The sequence below is a fragment of the Talpa occidentalis genome, unplaced genomic scaffold, assembly GCF_014898055.3.
Source record: "Talpa occidentalis isolate TD23 unplaced genomic scaffold, MPIMG_talOcc4v2.1 talOcc4.5, whole genome shotgun sequence".
Lineage (NCBI taxonomy): Eukaryota > Metazoa > Chordata > Mammalia > Eulipotyphla > Talpidae > Talpa > Talpa occidentalis.
In genome coordinates, this window is record NW_023604861.1 from 137189163 (window position 1) to 137212016 (window position 22854).

Below are 22854 nucleotides of genomic sequence, written 5' to 3' on the forward strand. Positions count from 1 at the left end.
TTCCTCTAGCGGCAAGTCAATAGGAAAGTGATTTTCCCACCAATTCCCCCAAGGAAATTTCTCGTACAGTCATGGACGCTGACACACGCCCACACCTCTCGTTAGGGGCTGACACTGGCCGGCTATTTCTGCAGTTTCCTAATTACAACGCTCCCCTACCACAGACACGGAGCCCAGGGAGGGCCCTGCGTAGGAACTTCTCAGCGAAAAGCTGCTTGGTGGGTAAAGGAACAAACAAGTGATGAGCGCACACTGGCATATATCCAATCTGCTCCAGTCAGGCCAGGAAGGAGAAAACAAGAGTCCGTCGCTCCAGGTGGAAGCACCACCTCAGCCTCCAAGCCCCGCCTCCCGCACCACATAGTGCACCTGCGATTTGCCACTGAACTGGGTCCTGAAGGCACTTTAATTAATTTCATCTGCCTGGCACACAGTAAGCAGATGCTTTTAAACAAAATATCATCTTAACAGTTCCTTCTCAGATTCAATGCCATATTCCATCTGAGTTCCTATACCAACTGGGATTCTAATCTTTGAATAAAAAATGTGCATTATAAAAAAATTTAAGGCTTGCTAGGACAAAACGTTCCTGTTCCTGGAAACTGAAGCACCAGCCTTTGTGAATCCATATGCCTTCTTTCTCTGATGCCTAAAGCCCAACATTTTAGCACATAAGGCTGCTTGTGCATCTTTTCTTTAGCAAAACCGTATTTTTAAGTATCTGGGCCTGAGTGACGTCCGCACAGGAGGGGACCTCACCAAGGTCTCAGACCCATGCACCCCCCGTGGCAGGCACTGCTTCTCTGCTGGAATGAACGTGGGGTAACTCAGGCTCCTTTTTGCCTTCCACTGCCAGCCCCTGCGGCCGCCACCTGCGGCTTTATTTACCTCCAGGTCTCATTACCCACACGTGATGCCATGTTACAGCAAAAGCATTAAGGAGTGTGAGCACGGGGCACAAGCACCTGTTCAACACAGACGCTGGGCCAAGAAGCAGGCAGTCGCGGAGCCCAGTGGTCCGGTCCCCTTCTTCAGCAGTAAAGGCATGTCGGAGAGACCTGAGGCTCCAAGATTCTTTACCCATTTGCCCGAGTCAACCGTGAGCCGCCTGGCCTGGGACGCTGCACAACACCCACTTTCGGGTGAGCCCAGACAGGGCTCCTAAAGAAGTAGGAGAAGAAAAGCGGGAGCAGAAAGGGAGACAGGAAAAAGGGACAGAATGGTGGCCAGCGGTGGTGGTGTCCTCTGGCAGGGCGAGCAGCCACGGACTCTGGACAGCCTCCTCCAACAGGGATGCTGCCACCAGGTACTTGCCGGAGCTTTCAGAAAGAAGGCAGAAGAACAGAATACTGTTCCCGCCAAGATGTGCGTTCCAGGCCAGGCCCAAGGCACAGCAAAACCCCACCGCTGCCAGCTGGACAGAGCGGCTGCAGGGCAGGGCCAATCACGGTGGACAACACCCAACCTCCTAAGGGGTGACTCCTCCGGGAAAGACTTCTAGAAGCAGAGCACCAGCGGTTACTGCGGAGCCCTGGTGTGCTCACCCACAGCATCACCGAGAGCGCTGGGTGAGGGGCCAAGGCTGCACCACACAGGCGGGCGCGGGGCCTGAGTGACCCGCCAGAGCTTGCTCCTGCAGGACCACCGTCCGCACGCCTCTCCAGACCGCCTGGCCTCTGACCGCGCTTCCAAGACAGGAGCACACACCTGCTGATGTGAGGAGACAAGGCCCCTTCGCCGCCTCTCACATGAGGAAACAAGCTAAACTCGGCTAACCAATGGGCCTGAAAGTCACCCGTGTCCCTCCCGGACCAAGCTCCTAACCCGTCCAACATGCTCCCCTGAACATGAAACTTACCAGGACCCCAATACAAGCAAGCAGAGACGCCTTTGCCTGCCCAGTCTTGCTGAGCCTTCTCTTTCTCACTGGTGAGTGTACCCTTTGGGGCCATTCTTTTGTCCTCTCCCTTCCCCTGACTCGCCCCACCAGGGCAGACGCGAGGCGTGAACACACACGGGCCCGTGCGGGAAGGCCTCTTGCTGGGGCCCGAGCATTCGCTTAATCAAGCAATTCCCCCCGCAGGAGGCACGGGCTCAGCTCCGGGCTGTGGAAGGACCCGGGACCGCAGTGGACCTGCCGGCCGGAGCAGAACGGTCCAGTGAAAACTCCCCTGAAGCCTAATCAGGTGAAGCATCGCCATCTCCACATGGACCGAAGCCTGCAGCACCGCTGCTTCGTCTCCAGGCTGTCTCCCCGGCACGCGAATTAACACAGACTACGGCTCCAATGACAGGTGAGACAAGCTCAGCTTGGGAACGTATTTCGGCTCCCTGAGCTACTCGGGCGGGCCTGAGAAAGGTGGGCTGTGAAAATGTCGCCTGCACAGCCCCAGGAAACTGGTCCCCTCACCCCCACTCCTCTCCTTCCACACGCCTCCCCCAGCAGCAGTCGTTAGTCCGGGGAAGTCGGGCCGGGAGCGGGAGCCGGGCCTCCGCCGGCAGCTTCCAGGCGGAGGCAATACAGCCGTGTTCGGAGGCCTGCAGGCGGGCTGCGACGGCCGGGGAGCTGCTCCGACACGGCCACGGGAAACGGAACGTGCGCCCTCCCTCCCCCGGAGGTGGAGCTCCAGCCCCTCGTTTGTGAAAGGGGGCACGGTGCCTGCACCCCGGTGGCGCAGGAAGGAGGAGGTCGTGAGTGCCCAGCAGTAGCACAGCCGCAGGGCTGGTGGGCCACCGCCGCACGGCGAGGAGGAGGTGAGCAGCCCCAGCTCAGCACGCCCCGCGAGGGCGGCTATTTATATGGCTGTGGTGTCGGGGCTGCGGTGCTGTGTGTAACGGGGTGTACGGAGACGCCCCGCGCTCAGGCTGCCACACCAGAGGGAAGTCACCGCACTAAACATGATCCTCACCACATTCACAGGCTAAAAAAGGAAAACCATATGGCCACTGCAAGAAAAAGCATCTGACAAAATTAAACTCCCATTCATGACGGAAACGCTCGGCAGACTAGAGCAGAAGAAACCCTGGGGAAGGGCGAGGCGCGGGGGGGGGGGGGGGCTGCAGGGAGCTCAGGGAACCTGGTGGGGAGGCCCGGGGTCCCGCCCACCTCTCAGCCTGCAGAGCGAGCCTGTGGCGTGCACCCAGGCCAGAGCAAGAGGCGAGAGGCACAGAGGGAGGAAGGGGGAAGAGGCGGCGTTCACAGAGGGTGCCGAGGACGCGCGGAGAGAGACGAGGAACCACCGGGAGCTGCTTTAGAGAGAAGTGTCAACTATCGTAACCGTGGTGGTGACTTCGTGGCAGTCAGAGCTCATCAAGTTAGGTTTCTGAGGGCGGCAGCCTTGTTCTGTGTAAATCACACCGCCACAGAGCTGAGCAGAGCTGGACGGCACTCGGCCAGGCCTCCCGGCTGCAGCCCGCCGCCTCTCCTCCCCTTGCAAACACAACGGTGGGCTGACGTCTGAAAACCTTCAAGCTGTGGTTTCCCCTCCTCAAGGGAGACTTAGAAATCAGAAAAGGCCCTTGAGGAGGACGTTTTAAGTAACCCAGGGATGAAACAGCTGCACAAGGGGTGGGACGGACCCACGCCCTCCGGGCCTCCCTGTGTGAGGAGAGGGGCTGCGGCGGGGGCCGTGCCCAGGACACTGTGGGCAGCAACTGGAAGGTCAGCGCCCAAGCTGGCAGATGTCAGGTGCCAAATCAAGGCAGCATCCTGAGGGCCTGTCCTGCCGCTCAGGACCAGCCTGTCCCTCTCTGGCTGACGGACCCAACGTGCGTCCCAAGTTTCAGAAAGGAAGCGGCAGCCTCTGTCCCTCTTGCCAAAGGCAGCAAGTGCGGTTCTTTCCTGCAGTTCACAGCGAGTGAGAAGGTCTCAACGCGCCACTCAGCCTCCGGCCTTGGGCGGCTGTTAGAACGTCTCCATTTTCACTCTGAAAAGCCAAAGTCAGAGCAGCAGTGACCGCCACGGGGTTCCCTCTTTCTTCGAGCTCCCACGCACTCAAGCCAGAAACCTGGGTGTTTCCTGGGTTCCCACCCCTTCCTCAGCCCCCACAGGCGTGAGGTCCCAGGGCGCGGGTCCTGTTTCCCCAAGTGGCCCGTCCACCCTGGCTCCTGGTGCCTGCCCAGGCGCAGACCTCAGACCAAGCCCTTCCCTGGCCGCTGCCTGCCCCGCGGCCGGCCTCAGAGGGGCCTGCTGACCCCCCTCACCCCGACTCCCGCCACAAGCAGGGCCACGTCCAGAGCTTCAGCGCCAGGCTCAGCTTTGTTAAGAAATAAAGCAGAAGTCAACACACCCTCAGAAGAAAACAAATACTTTTTATCTGACAAGGAAAGGAGAAAGGAAAAAGGATTTTTTTCTTCTGGTTTGGAAATAAAGTGTGATTCTAAATGTTAAAGGCAGGGCATTGAAAAAAGAGTAGAATGCTTCCTGTGTTTCTCTCTCTCTCTCTCTCTCACACCCACACACACACACCTACAAACATACAACTAATGACACACACACCTTCACACAACCTCCTACATACAAACACACAGCCTACACACACAACCTCCTACGTATACACAAAACCACCTTCACACACATACACAACTACCACACACACACACACACCTTCACACACACCTATACACACAACCAACTACATAAACACACACACAAAACCACCACCTTACACAACCACAAGCTCACAATAGTCAATAATGGGGTAACAGCCTGCTTTTTTTTTCTAGCAATCTTTAAATTTCCCTTCAGCTCTCTAACGGAAAGCCTTCCCACTTTTATAGCTACTGAATTAAGATATTTTAAATACAGGTAATTGTCAAGGTAAATTAAATTCCAGATCCCTGTGTCAGCACTAAGGCAGCCCTAATTTTATTCATCTTTGTAACGTAAAAGGAACCAAACACCCCCCAGAGAAGACTTGGCCTCAACACAGCAAACATTAACACTGAGAAGTCGCGAACACGTCGGGTGTCCCAGCAGCTCAGTGTTTCGGGGCAACTCTTTGAAGCTCTCACTGACCTAATGTATCGGAGGCTGAAGTCAGGCCGCTACCTTGTGGCGCCTGATTACCCATGAGCCGCAGCTTATGGAAACCTCTAAGTCATGTTCATTCTATGCAGCTTCAAAAGAAACTGAGCATCACCCAGAGTCCCCCACCTCCCGCAGGGGAGTCGGCCCAACAGCACACAGGTACGGGGCTGCCCCGGGGTCCCCCATGGCTCTCTGTGCTGGACAACTTTCCTGGAGCCCTGGGGGTGTCCTGGCATGGGAGGGTGGGTAACAGCATCCCTGGTCTCCACCCACTGGATACAAGCCTGTGCCCAGCTGTGCCCATCAAACCCATCTCTGGACTTTGCCAAAAGTTCCAGGCCGGGCAGCTCTGCTGGAAGCTCAGCCCCGACCCCCAACCCCCGGCCCGGCACCCCTGCCTCTTCCACCAACGTTCTCTGGGTCTCCCCTACCCCACTCTGAGTGTCAGACAAACAGCCTGATTTTCTCTTGAAATGTCCTCGATGCTCTCCACTGTGTGAAACCCGTACCCCACCGTGGGCACCCCAGTTCTTGCACCTTCCCGTCTCCCCAGATCGGGGCATGGAGGCTCGGGTGCTCCTGATCCTGTTTTACTATCCTCTCACTCCCGAGTGTCTGGAGCTTTCCAATCGGCCTGCCAAGGGCCTGGGGCCGTGCAAAGGGAGCCCCACTGATGATTTAAAACATCCGGCCTCTGTAAGAATGAGCCAGGCCGCTAATAAAAACTGAATCACAGTGAGTCACAGCAAATCTGAGCATCCAAAGGAGAGGCCCCAGATGCCACACCCGTGCCGCCCGCCGAGAGGCATGGCCGCCCGAGGCTGGGACCACAGAGGTGTCAGGGCCTGGCTCCACTCATCACCACCGCATGGGCATGCACGCGCCCAGCCTCTTGGTTCAAAGGGTCACCCAACTCAGCCAGGTTCAAACCCAGGTCCCATCTCTAACCAGATTAATTCCACCGCCCCTCCCTTCTGTAAGCACACACAGACCCCTGCCTGCCATGCGACCGGGGATAGTCCAGCTGGTGGACCCCAGGTCAAGGCCACGAGACACCACACAGGAGGGTGGGGCCTGGGTCTCCCTGGGGGAAGCCCCAAAGCAGAGCCGTCTCCCACCTGCACCATTCATCATTCGGGCACCCTGCACACCACTCGAAATTCCTCTCGACACTTCCCCAAACAGGAAGTGTCCAGTCGGTGAGTCATGTGCGAGGGTATTTCTAGCGAGCCCTGGAAGGAAGGTGTGGGAGAAAATGTCTAAAGGAGAGAACAGAAAGACAATATGCGGAGCTAATTAGGCACTCACAAGCCGGAAGTGGGCTCTGTGGCCTGGCCCCTAGGGGCCCAGCCCTTAAAACCCCCACTCCCCCTGGACCCCCAGCAAACCCTTCTTTAGCAACTCACTGTAGTCAAGCGGGGGCTTCTGAAGCAATGAGAGCACCTGCTGGATCCATCAAGCGGGGCACTGCCTACTTCGCAGGTGGGGTCAGGACCCTGGGCCGGCACTCAGGGAGGACACCGTGCCCGCACTACCTCGTTCCCACCTCCTTCCCTGCACTGGACCGAGGAGCAGCCCCGCCCACTAGCATGGGCCAAGGGTCCCACTTGGGGTTTGTCCTTGAACTCTCGTGCCGACCCCATGCCCACTGCTGCCGGCCGGGACACTGGCAGGTCTGCCTCTCTGCATCCCGGCCTCCCCTCCTGACAATGCTCCCTGCCCACGGGGCTGGGGCCCTCCGTGCCCGCGGCAGCAAGCGCCTATGTCTGTTAAATGAAACAAGCCAGCGGGGCAGCCCCCGTGTGCACGCAGGTGTTAACCGGTATCTGTGTCCAGGTGGCTTTGGAGCAGCCGAAAGCTCACAGCGGGGTAAGGGGTAGCTCAGGCTGGCACAGGTGCCCCTCTGGCCGACGGGCACCAGGTCCCTGCACAAGTTTTGGAGCTGCTGCCCACAGAGTGGAAGTTGAAGACTATAAAAAGCTGTCCCTGAAGGGCGACGACACACACTGCAGAACGAGCAGGACCCGCAGAAGAAAAGGAGGAAAACACAAAGGCCTCCCCTCGGGGAGCCTGTAACCCGGAGTCCAGTCCCAGCTGTTGTTCTGGAGGCCTTAACACTAACAAAGAAACCGATTCCCACAGGATAATACCACAGACGGAAGACAGGCTGGCCGGGCGGGGGCCTCCCTGTCTCCTCCAGGGATGGACGCACGGACGCTTCAGGGTCTCGACACCGCGCCAGCCTCCCCGCGGCCTGGGGCTCAGCCCTCGCCTCAGTCGGCTCCGAGCGGCCTCTCTGGATCTCCACCTGAACGACTCTGCCCCACTGAGAAGAAACAGCAGCAGCCCCTGGCAGGGCTCCCCACACTCTGCAGCAGCCCCTGCTCAGAGCCCTGCAGGTAAGGCCCAGGCCGCTGCGCCAGAGGAGCCGCTGGACAGCCCCGTCCCTTCCTCGGGGGACAGGCAACCTCGCGTCCCTTGGCCCAGGGCCGCAGCTCAGAACGGAGTCACCCACACATGCCCTCGTTTCTAGGGGCTTGCACTTGCCCTAACTCAACTTTTCAAACGCTGCTCCTGGGAATCAAGTCTTCCCAAAGGCCAGAGAACCAGGAGCCAGGCCGCCACCCCACACCTCCACACCGTGCCCCCCTCCTGCCGCCACAGCCGCACCTGTACCTGCACCTGCCACCAGCTTTATTCATTCAACAAACGTGTGTTCTGTGGCAGGCACCATTAACTAATAGTTAAAAACTCCCTGCCCGAGGCCCTGGTCGTGAAGCTTGTGAGCGCACAGGGGTGAGGGGGAATGAAAATGCTAATAAGTCACGTCCCAGGTCAGGAGGCGGTAAAACCTGTGGGGGTGAAGAGAGGTTTGGGGGGCTGTTCAAAGGGGGCATGCAGGCCCTTGAGAGGGCGACGTCTGCGGAGGTGAGGGACTGGAGGGGATCACGGGGGAGAGGAGATGGCCGGGCGGAGGAGGCGGGGTCTGGCGCAGAAGACAAGGGCCTCTCCCGCCAAGAACCACACCAGGCAGCAACATTACTTCCAGCGTTTCCTGAGTGCGGACCCCAAACAAAGGCCCCAAACAAAGGAGCCAGGTCTCTCAGCCCCAGGTCGCCGTCAAAGGGGGCGCCAGAAAGAGCCAGGCCGATGACCCTGAGGGCCAGGAGGGGCGACTCGCACAGCAGGAAGAGGCGGGAGCGGGCGTGTGGGGGGAGCTGATGGCAACAGGCAGACAGGGCCCCTACTGAGGGCTTCGGGGCCAGAGTCTGGTCATGAGCCAAAATACAAGGGGAGCCCCTGTGAGACTTTCACTCCCAAGTTGAAGGTCAAGTCTTTGTTTCAGGAAGGTCACTCTGATGGGGGGGGGGACAGGGGCCTCTGGGTGATGCTGGGAGCTGTAGAGAAGGGTGAGGTCAAGGTCAGAGGTAAGCAACTGAGGGGGGCACTGACTCACAGTCAGCAGGAGCTGGAGGAGCAGGGGTGGTGCTGCCGGGGCGGGGCAGGCAGGGGCCAGGGCTCTCGACAGGGGCAGGGGCCGCGCTGGCCTCCAGAGGAAGGCGCCTGTCCACAGCAGTGACAGCCACTGACTGGCTCCTGCTGAGCAGGTGGCAGAGCTGCCGTGACCCAAACCCAAGTCTGGACGGAGCCGGCCATCACCACCACACCAGATGCCGAGAAAACCGGGCTTAGCGTGAGACGTGACTTCATGGCCACCCCGGAGCAGGGCCCTCTGCACCGTGGTCCGGGGAGAGCGCGTGGGGGGAGGCAGGACACAGGACCCGACACAGAGCCTGAGAGCCCCAGCAGGCGTCAAGAGAACGGCCCCTGCTCCCCGGGGGTGACAAGCCCTTGTCCCTGTCCCTTCCACAGGCAGAAAGGCCTGGCCGTCCATCCCGCTGGCGGGAGGGGGCAGAGGAAATCCTTGCTCAGACTGGTTGAGAAGAAAAGGGAAGGAAGAGGCAGGGAAAGTGGCCCACATAACCACAGGCAGGCCGCCAGGGCAGTCAGTGCCCCCCAGGAGAGGGCAGGTTTCCGGCTGTCAGGAGGCTGACACTGAGCCATCCTGTCCCACGTGGAAAAGGCCCAGGGCCGCCCTCACACACCCAGGGCCGGGCCCTGCCAGACCCCTGCCCGGCTCACAGCACAGCCTGGCGCTGACCGGGCGCTGCCACCATCTTCTCACTGTTCTCAGGGAGCCCTCCCGGGCCCTGGCGCCTTCTGTGACCGCTGACCCCCGTCCCTCAAACTGGGGAGACCTCCCCTGCTTTCCTGACACCAGCCCTTACACCCCACCTGGATGGGAGACAAGAAACATCCTGTCCTGAGTGCGGGGGACGCAGGACTGTATTTGGAATCTGGGTTCCGGGCAGAACCCAGGTCTGGGTGTAGAAGCGACCCTCCTGGCTGCCCTCCCCGAGGTGTGCCTCCCAGACACAACTTCCCCAATCTGGCCGGAGGCTGCCCTCTGGGGAGCCAGCGTGGGTTTTTCTTGCTGCTTCCAGAGCAAGAGCCCACGTCTGCCTATAACTTCTGCAGGCAAGAGCCCTCAAGTCCCCATCCTGGCCCGCTGGGTCCCCCCACCCCGGCAGCAAGCCTGTTCATGCTGCAGGTTGTTCTGAGAGACTGGCGTTGCCGTAGCAACAGCCTCTGCCTCGCCGCCCTGACCAGACGTTCGCTTGTTTACGCGTCTGTTTACGCTGGGAGACTGGAGTCCTAGAAAGCTGGGCACTCTCTCCAGGCTAGCAGGCGCCCCAGGGCCCGCGGAGGGGCGGACACTCCGCGTGACGGTGCAGGCGCAAACGCAGCCATCTCCGCGTGCAGAATCATTAAGCTGTTCTCAACCAACACCCTCTCCTCGCAGGAAGGCCGGGCCCCTCTTCACCGCGCGCGCTGGTTTCCATCCCAGCCCCCCAGACAACTGCCAGAGCCAGGGAGATGGGAGCCACCCAGGCCCACAGAGAGCCCCAAGCCACCCCCCAGGCTAGAGGTGACCAGGGTGGGCACGGCCTCCAGGACCCGCTTCCTGGTCCTGTCGAGTCTGCCTTATGCTGGGTCCTCCCCCACTGACAACGCTCGCCCTTCATCATTTATCCTGTCACGCGCTCCAGTGGTATTCTGTGCACCAGGCCGCCGGCCCCCGCCTGTGCTGCAGCTCCCCAAAGGCTCAGGCCCCCACAGGAGCCACCAGCACCCTCCTCTCCAGACAAGCAGCGTGGCCAGGGCTGCCCTAGGGCCCAGCTCAGCGGGGCCTGGATCCGGGTGCTCAGGCTGGTTAATCGGCAGAGGGGTCAGTGGCGACCCAATGGGTTCAGGGGATGAAGGCACCAGAACTGGGATTACGGGGGTCAATGATCACCCCTGCCATTGCCACTTGGCCACATCTGCCCAACTCCCCAGAGCAACTGTAAAGCAGAGAAAATGGACGCAATGCCAAGACTCGGGGGCTCCTCCGCACGTGCACCCCAACCATGGTAACTTCCTTCCAAAGTCCTTCCTCTCGTTCCCCACACGTGTACTAAGACGCTCCTTCTCTGTCGAGTCTCATCCCTATCCTGCTGCCCACCTGCCCCCCTCCCTGCCCTCAGTCCAGGCATCTCCACAGGGAGGGGCAGCCCAGGTCTCTAGCAGGGGCCGGGCAGTGGCCCCGCCCGAAGATGAGAACCTTCCACCTCTGGGGCGGGAGCCTCTCGAGGGACTCTGGAGCTGCTGGAAGTGTCACAGAAGCTCAAGGAGATAAAACTAAGCTTTTGGTTATCCAGCCTCAAGTCTGTCAACCCAGCAGCATAAATTTACATGCATTAGGTATCAATAGAAGTCGTTTGCATTTGGGCAGGCCGGCACCTGGCCACATTCTGCTGCCCCTTGGGAGTCTGACAACTTCAATGTCCAAGGACACCCTCGTTCTGCTGCCGGTGTGACAGCCGGACACAAAGACACCCCCGGGCCCCCTGGTGAATTCCGCCAGCTCTCAGCCAAGAGGCTCGATTTTCCTGCAGCTGCCCCACCGCCTCTTCCCCAGACACCCCAAATCCAACGGCAAACCACAGCAACCCAAAGGAACGAGGAAAATGGTGAAAAACGGGGAAAGGGATTATAGCCTCGAAGACCGGGCCCCACTTAGCAAGCAGCTAAAAACCCCTCCTCCCTCCTCAGGATGAACAAAGAGAAGGTGGGGGGACTTGCTGAAGGGAAATCGGCAACGTAACAGACGTGACAGAGCAAACATATTTTTAACACTGAAGAAAGACAGGATCCTCGCAGAAGGATGTTTGATTCCAAGGGTAAACGTTCGAAACGGATGAGTTCGCCAACGTCAAAAGGTGCCTCCCATTCCCAGACACGGCCAACCCGGCCTCCGCTAAGACTCAGGAGCTCCTCGAACCAGCACGTGTACATTCTACCTACACCGACACGCGCGCCCCGGTCTGGGCCGCCCTGATCCCGCTGCTGTTACCTGCTTATTATGAGCAAGCAGTAGATGCCTTTTCCCGGAACAGCTGATACCACCAGTATTAATAGTAACGGGGACTATTCGCTCTCTTCTGACGTCATGTGCAAATATTTCTAAATTATCTGTCCTCTCCAGTCATCTCTAAAAAGGGCAACCAACAACGCACGTACAACACTTGCAATTTCGGAAGTTTTGATGCACGCGGAATCTGCAGAGGCCCGTGGCCCAGCGCCAGCCCCACCCCCACCCCCACCCCGTCTAGCGCCATAAACGTGCCCTGAGAGGCTCGCAGCGCTCGGCGGTTCTAGGTAACAGAAAGAGCTTCCTGCACAAGAGCCGCAATCCCCGTTCAACATTCAAACGCAGGAGGCTGTTTCCTCGGCTGTAAAACATGCACGAGACCCGTCCCACCCAAGCAGCATTTTGGAAATAGTCAAATAGAAATAAAAATGCCAACTTATTATTGAGAAAAATTGGGGCTGGGGGGTGGGGAGCTCCTGCTCTCAGGAGTCTGCAGTTGGGAGTCAGGAAACGAGAACACAAACGCAGGAAGCAGGCCCGCAGCGGAATGGTGCATTTGTCTCCGAAGAGATGAGTCACTCGGCACTAAGGAGGGACCTCCGTGCTGGGCACCGCGGGCACAGGGGGCCTGCCCCGAGCCCCACCCTTCAGTCAGTGTGGCCTTTATAGTGACGCTGAAGGGTCAAGCCTGGCTGGGGTGCCCTGGGGCTGATGGAGGCCACCGGCGACACACAGACACAGGTACAGTGGGGCTGCGGCAGGAGCTGCCGGGTCGGCCCCTGGCACAAACTCGTCTGCAGGCAGCAGACTGAGCGGCCTGGCTGGGTGTGCACCAGCCCCCTCCCCTGCAGGCTGGGCTGGGTGGACAACGACATGACCCTGGCCCAGGGTGTGTGCAGGAGCTGCTCCCGGCAGAGTGCCGCCTGCATTCTCTCCTGACCAGCAGGCAGTTCTCACGCCCAGGGCAGGGCTGGAGGGAGAGCAGGGGAGACTAAGGCTGGGAAGCAGAGTGCAGGCAGGCTTTGCTGACGGTGGGCATTTTAGTGGCTGGCACGGGCTTTCTCCAGCTTCCCCCTGAGTCTTCCCTCCCACCCCGAGGCAGCTCTGGGACCAACATTCCAGTCTGCAGAGAGCAGTGACCCAGGATGACCCCTCCGGGACAGCAGGACGACCTGCTGGCAGAGGCCAGGGTTCAGCACTGGACAGCTTTAGCACCGCTTCCTCCAGCCACTCCCTGAGCTGAGCGCCCAGCGGGCTGGCCCAGCCCGGGACAGAGGGCCAAGCCCAAAGGGGCCTCGAAGTCAGGTGGACACGGTCAGATCAAGATCTTGACTCCAAGAGGCGTCTGGAGGAGAGAGGTCAGCGTGCAGCAGGCTGACCAGAGCTGAGCTCCACATGGCCGGGGGAGCTGACCCTGCCTCCCTGCACATGGGGTGACCACTGTGCACACGAGGTGACCACACGCCTGCACACGGGTGTGTCACACACTTCATATAAAAGAAACAGGCTGTTGGTAAATGGCTCATCTTTCACTTTCAAAAGGTAAGTTCCTTAAAGGCAGCAGCAAGACTGCAGCCAGAGCTGTCAGCGGACGTCACTCTACACAGCGTCACACTCGGCGCACATGGCCTGAGCCAGAGACCAAACACAGGACTTCCAGCCCCCGGCAGTCAGGGCAGTGGGGCTGAGGTACACACACACGAAGGACCCCTGGCCAAAGGGGCTTATCCGCTGCCCCCGTCCAGAAGCTTCCCTCACCCTCTCACTGGTAGAAACACCGTTTTTCCTCCCATCTGGCCCACGGGCGCCCCTGAGGCAGGATCTCCAGAGTCCAGGCCACAGAGCAGGCTCTGCAGGTGTTTAGTGAAGCGACAGAGTCTGGACCACCCAGCACAACCCCCCCCAGGGGACGCCCAACAGGGAGCAGCCCTCGTCCCTCTGCTGGGGCCCCTCCCGCGTGTGCCCAAGGCCCAGACTAGGGCCTAAGCCCACTTCTCCCTACTGGGCTCCTCACCGGGGTCCTTCTCCCTGGTGACCTCTCACCCCTGGCCCCTATGCTGCTCATCTCACCCCACCGCAAGCCTCAGATGCCCCTTGGCACACCTGGGGTGGGAACAAGGAGGTGAACTCAGGGGCCCGTGGACCTCAGCTGAGCAACAGTATCATCTCTGCACCCACATATTCTGCCCCAGTGTGAGGGAGACGCTCCCCACCTAGAGCTGAGTGCTCTGGCCAGGGCAGGGAGGGCCCACGAGGGGTCAGAGGGCACACGCGCTGGGCTTTGCCCACTGAGCCCTGGCCTCTGCTGCAGAGTCATCAGATTTCTTTTGAAACTATGGACGCCACTTTCAGCTGACATATTTTTGCAGACAAAGCCAGGTTGTGGGGTGCGGTTTGCCAAACTCTCCCTGACCAAACAGCAACAACTCAGCGCCCTAAACCCAGTGGGCACAGTCCCAACGTCCACAGGGCCGCTCCGGCTGCCTCCTCCTCCTAGGGTGAGGCTCCTGGTCCACGGAGGCCACGGCACCCACGGGAGCACCCCCAGCTGCATTGACCACAGTCTCAGTGTAACGGGGGGTCCCCAGGAAAAGGAGAGGTTCCAGGTTTCCTGCCCCACCAAAGGAGGGTGAAGCTAAAGAGAAGAGAAGAAGCTGCAGAGGAGACTGGGAAGGAAGGAAGCAGGATGGAGCCAGGAGACCTGGAGGAGGCCCATGGAGCCAAGAGACACGTGAAGAAGCTGCGCTTGCCTTTTGGTCGTGGTCGGGGTGACACAGATGTGGGTGAGACCCGTGGGGAGGTGACCATGGCGGTTTTTGTCTTGATTTTGCTCTTTTCCTTCCAGCCTTGTCTGGTTGTTTCTGACCCTTTTCTGTGGGTCCCCACTGGAAGGTGCTTTAGACTTGGGACAGGCTTTGGGGCCTTGCTCTGGGCCTATCCCATTTGGATGGACTTTTACCCACGAGGGGACGGGTCACTTTGGGTGCTTGATTTTAAAACTATATTCTTTGCCTTTTCTGCATTGCTTACTAACTGTATTAAAGTTCCCTTTCATTATAAGTCTCATGTTTTAGTGTTGATGCAGCGGGTGGCAGAACCTATTTAGATCAGGCAGGTTTGCAGGGTCTGGGGTGCCCCCCACTCTGCCCTGTAACATCAGGACACCCCATGCTTCGGGCGCGAGACCTCCCAGGTCTGTCCCGAGGATGGAAGGACGGTGGGCAGGGAGGAGCTGCTTTTAGAACCAGAGGGGCCAGCAGTCGGACGGACGGCGATGCTGGGGAAGGCTGGACAGAGAGGTCAGACACGCCTGGGATGCCCTGGAGAGCAGGGTCGGGCCATTCTTCAGAAGACTTTGTTCTCCAGCTGTTTCCAAGGATGACACCGCAATGCGGGTTTCTCAAGTCAAAGCAGATCTCTTTCTAAGCACAGGGCGAGCCTTAGGGAGTGAGAGGTGAACAACCCCTCGGATCAAGGACCCTGCTGAGGACCAGGAGCTGGGCTCCTGCTGGGCCCTGGGGAGTCTAAGCAACCCCACCCCCCCACCCCCGCAACATACTCTGCCTGGGGCAGAGTCCAAGGAGAAAACTAATGACTGAAAATGTGGGAAAGAGCCCTCACCCCAAAAAGGAAGTGCTGGCATAAGCTGAGGTCAGAGAGGAGACCGCACACTCTCTTCCCCCTCATGTGCCCTGCGTCCTGCAGCCGGGCAGGCCCCCGGACAGGGCAGGGCCATGGGATGGGCAGGGCCAGAGACAGGACAGGACCCATGGGGTGGGGCAGGGCCGAGGGACAGGGCAGGGCCATGGGATGAAGGCAGGGCCAGGGACAAGGCAGGGCCATGGGCAGGGCAGACCTCTGCTCCACTGGGCCCGGCGCAGGGCCCAGCCCCAGCCCCACTAACTCCCTGGGCCCAGCCCAGTGAAGGGAGGCGCGGCTCCGTGTCAGCTCATCTCTCAGTCAGCTAAAGCTCGGCCAAATCACACAGCAGAGCTCAGAACCCCTTCACGGCAACACTCCTGCCTGGAGGCGGGGAGCACCCTGGGTGCCACGGCAGAGGGCACCGATTCCTCAGAACCGACTTGCCACCGCTTTGTGAAGCCGCTTCAATGCCAGGGGCGTCTGCAAGGCTTCTACTCTGCTTCGACGCGCTCCGCTGCGGTGCAGTGAGACCCTCGGGGGGCCCAGAGAGTCCCGGAGCAGGTGGTGGACCCCACTCGTGAGCGGGTCTAACTCTCCTCCCCCACCGCTCCTGTGCTTTAATTATTCAATAGCACATTTTCATTTGGAAAAACAACATCAAGTTCTGGAACCCTCCCTCAGTCAACCCAAAATCTAACCAAGCGTCAGAACCCGTGGCGGCTGGAGGTGTCTGGAGCCGGAACCAGGCGGAGACTGGTCAGGCTTCGTGCACAGACCCTGGAGGGACCGTGCAGGTTCATAAATTCAAAGAGCAAAATCTCCTAGGAGGCCGTAAGAGATTTCAGATTTGCTGTGACGAAAGCAACACTGTCCTGAGATCGCTCAGACCGCCTGTACTTCGCTCTGACAGTAAAGAGGATGGCAGGATTCAAAACGCCAGCGCTGCCGTCCAAGACCAAACATCACTTTTAAAGAGAGAATCAGAGGAGCCGACTTTTGACGTCTTCTCCCCAGCGTGACTTGAGAAATCCCAAATGCAACCTTCCCTCCCGAGACTCCTCGGGCGGAGGAGTAAACAGGGCCAGGGTCTGTGAACACACCCAGCGGTGCAGGGAAGAGAGAAGGTGGGGGGACGAGAATTGTCACGCTGGACACCATGGCCCAGACTGCAGCAAAGGCAACCCGGTCCCCCAGGAAATGACGACAGCAGGAGTGAGGAGGGTGGGAAGGGAGGAAGATGGATGCAGGCGAGAGCCGCCGAGTTTGGCTCACGGAGACTGAGCTCTCTCCCTGCTGGCAAACACCCAACCAGCCTCCCTACCAAATCAAAAACTGGAGACCTGGCAAGCGACCGGCAGGGCAAACAAAAGCTACAGGTTCTGACAGCCCAACAGCCTGAGCTGTAAACACACCTCATCCCCACCTGCCAGGAAAGAAAAACAAACAAGAGAATTTACAAGGTGAGAAGAAAACCTGGAATCACCATGTTACCTTCTGTCAAGAAGTGAGTGGTCACGATGAACAAATCAAGGTGATGATTCTGGAAAGAAGCGAGCAGAGAGCCACACAAACAGTGACAGTGACGGCCCTGAGGGCCCCTGGTTCAGGCTACAGCGGGCAGGCCTGGCCTGGCTCTGGACGGAACCTCCCAGGTGACAACCTCACACCCGGACTGAACGAGGCCAATGTTTGCAGAAACACTTTCCCAGCGCAAGTGATGTTCCCGCTAGCTTACTGTGCAGCTGAAGACTAAGCAGGCAAATATTCCCATTTTCTCAGAGAACAAACAAGACAAATGAATACAAGGAATCTCAGCTGTCCTTGTAAAACTGTCTTAATACCAGAGTCAGTCACTGCATCGGGTTATTGGGGCCATATTTTGTGAGACCTGTTGGGCATTTAAAGAGGAGTAAAAACTGATTAGGCAACAAAAAGAAATAAAAGGCTCCTGGATTGCTGAGGAAGAAATACAACTACTTCTATGTGCAGAACATATGATTCTATAAAATCCTAAAGCTCGCACACACACGCACGTGTGCACACACACACACTATTTTTTTTAATTCAATAATTTTACTGGCAATAAAAAATAGACACTTTGAGCACCAAAGCAAGAACCCTATTTTCAACCAGTTTAGAATATGTTCCACAAACAAAATGCTCAGGGCAGGCCTCTGACTGACCACAACCATCAGGTATGTTCAGGATGAATGTACTGGAGCCCCACAGTGTTTGTGCTGTAAGTCAATAGCCTTGCTCACAATCGCATCTGCACTGTCTTGGGGAACATTGTCCAGAAACTTTGTTATCTTCTCTGCACTGTTCAGTGCCATTACTTTTATCTTAAAGGTTAATAAAATTTCCACAGCTACAAAAACTAGAATCTTACAGGATCCACTTACAACTTTATCCCAAACTCTTTGTAAACTGGATTCAGGCAAGCATCCAGCAAAGCACCTCTTAAACCAGAGATCAGAGGGAAGCTTGGACAGTGCAGAACACGTCTTCAGATGACTCAGCAATCTGCTATCTTCCAAATTCAAGTATTGTTCAAACACCTTTGGCAGTTGGGGTAAAGCTTCCCGGTACTTGTTATTTAATTGGTTGACAAAGCATCGGATGATCCAGTAACCGTCAACGCTATCTTCCACCATCTCTTCCATGGCTTTTGCAATGGCAAGAAATACTTCATCTTCTGTCTCCAGTGGAGAGGAGGGACTTCAAGGCAACTTCCCAGATTCCAGCTGATACTTGCGGAGATAGACTTCAACCTGAGGTGTGGCATCGCTGACAAAGCGAACAGCATTCAGGGCGCGAAGGACATCAGAGTGCTGCTCCTTACGGTACATCATCACCTGGGCACGGGACTCATGATGTGGAGGTAGGATCCCTAGAAGCACCTTCCATACCTACGCACAGTACATGGACGGGAGAGGGAATCTGACTAAAAATACAGAGTTTCTCAATATCCAGACGATCATCTTTTAGGAAGATTTCTAATGATTTCTTTTCTTCAACTCCACGAAACCCCACTTTCTCATAATAAACTGAACCAAAGTTCCTCTGAGAATCCTCAGTCATGTTGCATTCTCTAGTACTGGAAACAACATGGAGGTTGAGACTAAGTGGTCCGAGGGAGGCAGCAGAAAAAGCCCGGGCGCTGGCCGGCCGGGGGGCAGTCAGACGCCGTGAGGGCCCCCCAGGGCCCGAGCCATACACACACTACTAAAGCTGATTGCAGGATTACACTAAGATTGATATATAAAAATTAATTTCATTTCTTTCTATACACTAGGAGTGAGCAAGCCAGAAATCAAATAAACAATTCCATTTGTAATGGAATCAAAAAGAATAAAATACTTAGAAATATATTTAACATGAGGTACAACACTTGTACACTGGAAACTCACAAAAATAAAAAAAAAAAAATTAAAGATCTAAATAAGTAGAAAAAAACCCTAAATTCACAGATTGGAAGATGTTACGGTGAGTTATTAAGATGTCTACACTCCCCCACGCTGATTACAGAGTCAGTGCAATCCCCATCAATGTCCCAGGTGATATTTTTAGAGAAATCAACAAGTTCATACAACAATTCATAGAATAGCAAAATAATCTTGGAAAAGAATAGAATTGGAGGACTCCCACTTTCTCATTTCAAAAATTGCCACAAACCTGCTATCACCAAAACTTCATGCTACCAGCATAAAGATCACGGAACAGAATCTTGGGTCCAGAAATAAACCCATACATCAAAAAGCAATTGATTTGCAAAAAGGGTGCCAAGATAATTCCATGAAACTAGTCCTTTCAACAAATGGTGTTGGAATAAGTGAATATTCACAGGCAAAAGAATGAAGAGGGACTCCCTCCCTCACATCATATATGAAACTAATTAAAAATGAAAGATTTCAGCGCAGCAACTAAAACTATACCCGTAGAAGAAAATACAGGTGCAGATCTTTGTGATTTACGTTGGTCTCAGCTACGACACCAAAAGTACAACCAATGAAAGGAAAAACAGATGTTTGAGACTATAAAAAGTAAAACCTTCTGTACTTCCAAGGACACCATCAAGTGGGTGATGACCCAACAGCAGAAGAAAATCTTCGTAGATTTTATATATATAGATGCTTGTGTGTGTGTGAATCTAGTTTCTAAAATATGTGAAGTACTCTTGCGTTTCAACAATAAAAAGACAAATAATCCAATGTCTAAACAAGCAAAGGATTTCTCCAAAGAAGACACACATGATGCGCATGAAGGCATCAACCGCCCACCAGGGCAACACACACCAAGTCCACAGGCTCCCTCTTCACACCCACTGGACGGCTAAACTCAGGACAGCCAGCCAGTGTGGACAAAGACATGGACAAAGTGGAACCCCACCCCTTGCTGCTGGGGATGCAAAGTGGCACCACCTCTGTGGACAACAATCCAGTACTTCGTCAGAAAGTTAACCAGAACACCACCTGCCAGCAATTCTGCTCCTTGGTATAAACCGTGGAAAGCATATGTCCATCTTACACAAACCCACATACAAGAATATTCACCGCAGGGCCTCCCTGGTGGCGCAGGGGTTACAGTCACAGCGCTATCGTGCTATCGCCAGCCACTGTGGCCTGAGTTCGATCCCTGGCCAGGTTGCTGACCCACAGGGTGCAGCAGACCTCTCCTGTCTCCCCGCTGCTCCCCTCAGCAGTGGATTTCAGTCAATCTACCTGTTCTGTTCCCCACTCTGTCTCTGGTGAATCCTCTCACCCCCGCCCACCCCTGGCCTGTACCCCAGCTCTTGTATGCATAAATAAATAAAAGTAAATCTTTTTTAAAAAAAGAATATTCACAACAGCATTACTCATAATTTGTATGGGTTTCTTTTTAAGGTGATGAAAATGTTCTGGAATTTGGACACTGGATGAGGGTTGCCCAACTTGAGGGTTATACTAAAAAAATTCTATGAATTAGACACTTCGAAAGGGTGGGTTCTGCAGTACGGGTATGGCATCTCAATTTTTTAAAGAGCAGCATCATCACAAAATAAGTGTCTCAAGAACCCACAGGAAGATTTTCTTAAAGAAAAGAAAAATGAACTTAAAGCTGTAACTGAGAATCTAGACTTTCTTTCAGGACAACAAATTGGCCATTCCTTGCTGACTTTTATTCTCAATATCGGCGACGCAAAGAATCCCGGGGTCTTCAGGCTAGGCAGGGAAATCAGAGATCAACCCGTCCGACAGCCCCTCACTGGAGGCCAGGCTGCAAGGCAATGACCCCTTCAAGGTCAAACAGCAAAGCGGAGACAGAATGAGAAGCAGAATAGTTTTCCATTTTTCCACTCCACCACAGAAACACAGCCCACCCCACAGTTAGAGACGACAGCGCATCTCCCAAGGGGCAGAAGATTGGCTCCCCCACGCCCAGGGACATGCCACTGGAACGTAAATAAAAGAAAGTTCAGTGTTTATGCGAAGTTCAACCGTCCAAATTATTTAATGATGGCAAAACCCTGTGACCACGAACACAACCTGCCTTTCCCCTGAGGCAAAGCACAACAGATATAATCGGGAGCGAAGACTGCGGGATCGGGGCAAGGTGAGAGAGGAGGCCGCCGACCCAGCCCGTCTCTCTCCTAAACCAGCCACACACCTGCAGGGTCCGGTCCCGGGGCCAAGCACACAGGGGACTTTTAAAGGGGACCCGAAAGGAATAACTAGGAACACGCAAGACGAAGAGAAAGTGCAGGAGACGCTGAAAAGGTCATGTGCGGCCAGAGGCAGGCGAGCTGTGCGGCAGGTGCAGACAGGTGTCAGGGCTGCAAAGTCCCCGCGGTTCATCTCACCCAACTCTCCACTTACAAACGAGGCCAGTGAGGCTGGACCCGTGAGGCTCCTGCCCACGTCCAAGAGCTGGTTAGTCACAGGCCGGGGCCTCCCGGATTAGACGCGGGGAAGGACTTGCCAGGCCCCCTTCTTTCTGCGCCTCCCAGGTGCCCTCTCTGACAGCAGAGCTGAGTCCTAGACCCGCCACCTGCCAGTCACCCCTCAGCAGCTACCTCTCCAGACACAGACTTGCTGACACAGCCGACAACTACGGGGCTCCCCCCGGGCTGTGTGATGCCCGGGTCCACAACCTGCGGTGACAGTGTCCCTTGAAAGGGGTCGGTCTGTCCTTTTAACTCACGGCATGGCAGTTAAAGTCATTTAATAAACACCGGTGATGTGAGCACCCCCAGGCTCGTGTCCGATGGCTCAGTCCAGGTGACCACGCATTCTCTTAGCAGCCAGGGGGACGGCCAGCAACTCTCAACCTGCAGCAACGACCACCTTGCACCAAGCAGCGGCAGCGGCAGCACGGGCCTCCGGGGGCAGCCCCTCCAGAAATGCCACAGACAAACCCTCTGAAACAAGCAGTGGGGACTGGCCACGCGGCTCCCAGGGCCCCCAAGGACACCAGCCCAGGCTGGACAAAGCAGATGCTTTAAAAAAAAAAATTATCTTTTATTTGTTATCGGTGTAACCCTGGCTTACAGCGCTGTACGCGATTTAGGAGACAGGCTCATGCCTCTTCAGATGCATATGTCACGACAACTCGCCCACCCCGGAGCACCCCGAGTCTCCTCCACAGTTCACCAGGCCCCCCTTTTGTTCTACCCTCCCCCCCAGGATCTGCAATTCGTAGACCTGTTTCTAGGGTACACTTTGGTCAGCTTGCCTGCTCCTTGGCTCTGTGCTCTCTATTCCACATGTGGGTGGAAAGAGCAGATTCTGGCGGCCAAATGCTTGAGTTCAAATCCAGGCCCCACCTTTCCCCGCTCTGTGATCTTGGTGAAGTGTCTCAGGTCCTCTGGACCTTACAGGGTGATTGTAATAATGAAACAAGTTAATAGTCCGTGTATGTAAAGGCCTTGAAGCAAGCTGGCGCCCAGTAAGCACCCAGCAGATGCTAGTAAGACAGGGGGCGTGAGGGGCCTCTGGTGCGGGGCAGTGACAGGCAGGCCATGCCTTGGATACCCCAGCACACCCCGCATCCTCAGCCTCTCTCCAGACTTGTAACTGTAGGTAAATGAAATTGCCAGGCTTTTCCGCCCTCCCACCAGTAGCACTGATGACGGACCCCTGCGGTCCTGAAGGCACGCCTGATGGCGGCCCCTGGGGTGGGGTGTGGGCATGCACAGGTGGGCGCACCTGGGCTGAGAGACTGGGCTTATAAGGCGGCGTCACGGGGGCGCCAGTAGTAGAAGCAACAGCTCTGGCAGCAGAAGCAGAGAGAGCAGAGAGAGGCCAGAAAGAGTGAAGCCTCGCGGTCCCCCGCCCCCTGCCTGCCGGGTGCCTGGGGCCGCGCTACAAATGATGTAAAAAGCTCAATAAAAGTCTGCAAAAGCCACCGAGGGCTCAGGGACTCTCCTTTACCCGCCTGCCCGGATCATGGAGTCCTGCTCTGCGCCTGCTGGCGCACATAACCCACTGAAAGCCACGCAGCCTGCAGTCTCCCTTAACCCCAGAGGCAGGGACCCGGGGTGACTCCCTGGAGCGCCAGACAGTGGAGGATGTGCCAGAAGAACAGGGCCTGGAAGGGCGGCAGAGCTGGCCGGCAGAAAGGACCCGCACCCAGGACTTGAGACGCCACGTAAGTTCTGCCGAACACGGGGCATGTGTGAGCAGATGGACCAACCCAGGGACCCCCGAGCCCTTAGCTAGAACCGTGCAGC

At 56.5% G+C, this 22854-nt stretch overlaps 1 protein-coding gene and 1 pseudogene across 5 annotated transcripts in view; both read right to left on the bottom strand.

Moving 5' to 3' along the window:
• ASAP2 (ArfGAP with SH3 domain, ankyrin repeat and PH domain 2) overlaps nt 1-22854 on the bottom strand; it is a 122079-nt gene that overhangs the window by 93508 nt on the left and 5717 nt on the right. The window lies entirely within an intron of this gene.
• LOC119259572 (TBC1 domain family member 7-like) lies at nt 15303-18405 on the bottom strand (annotated as a pseudogene).